Source organism: Octopus bimaculoides, chromosome 22 (genome assembly GCF_001194135.2).
Source record: "Octopus bimaculoides isolate UCB-OBI-ISO-001 chromosome 22, ASM119413v2, whole genome shotgun sequence".
Taxonomy (NCBI): Eukaryota; Metazoa; Mollusca; class Cephalopoda; order Octopoda; family Octopodidae; genus Octopus; species Octopus bimaculoides.
In genome coordinates this window covers 18,890,709-18,891,625 of record NC_069002.1, presented here as the reverse complement: position 1 = coordinate 18,891,625, position 917 = coordinate 18,890,709, and positions in this window count along the sequence as shown.

Here is a 917-nt window from a genome sequence, read left to right as displayed (position 1 = left end):
GAGAGAGAGAGAGAGAGAGAGAGAGAGAGAGAGAGAGTGTGTGTGTGCGTATGTGTGTGCGTGCAAATGTGATATTTTCCTGTTTGTGCTTTTTTCCAAACAGTCGTTATCTTCAACGTTGTTAGCAAACGAGAACGTAAAGCAGCTGTTACTCCACAGCTTCTGTATATTTATCAAATCGTTCTATATCTTTCAAATCACTCAGCCACCGACATCCCCCCTTCCCCACCGTCAACTATTGCCCCGCCGTCACAAGCTACAACAACACTTCCACAACTAGGTGCTTATCAGTAAAGTTCCATCACCTTCTCTGCAGTTTCAGTAACATTGGCAGCACCATTATCAAAGATCCTCTTTATTGCTATTACTAACTACTCTAAGACTTACCAATATAATGCCACATCACATTACTGATAGCTCCGTTCAGTTACAATTTTTTAATGTGAAAACATTCCATCCACCACGAAACCATTGGCTTCTACCAAAATATTTGCTAGAAATGGTACCTATACCCCTTCAGTTATTATACACACACACACACACACACACTTACGCACACACACACTCACACACTCACACACTCACACACGCACACGTACGTGTGTGGGGGTGGGTGGGTGGTTGTTGATGTCAGTTCTTTCTATTTTTTATTTTAATTTACTCCCACATAACTTCCATCGCACCGATTTGCTTTTAAGTTTTTGTTGTCCTCTCAGTAACCAAATTTACTGCTTGGACTAGCTATGAATTGTACAGTCTAAATAAATAAGGGTTTATTTACTATAACCGTGTGTGTGTGTGTGCGTGTGTGAGTGTACAATGTGTACGTATGTATACATACACACACACACACACAAACACACACACACACACACACACACATATATATATATATATATACAAATATATATATATAT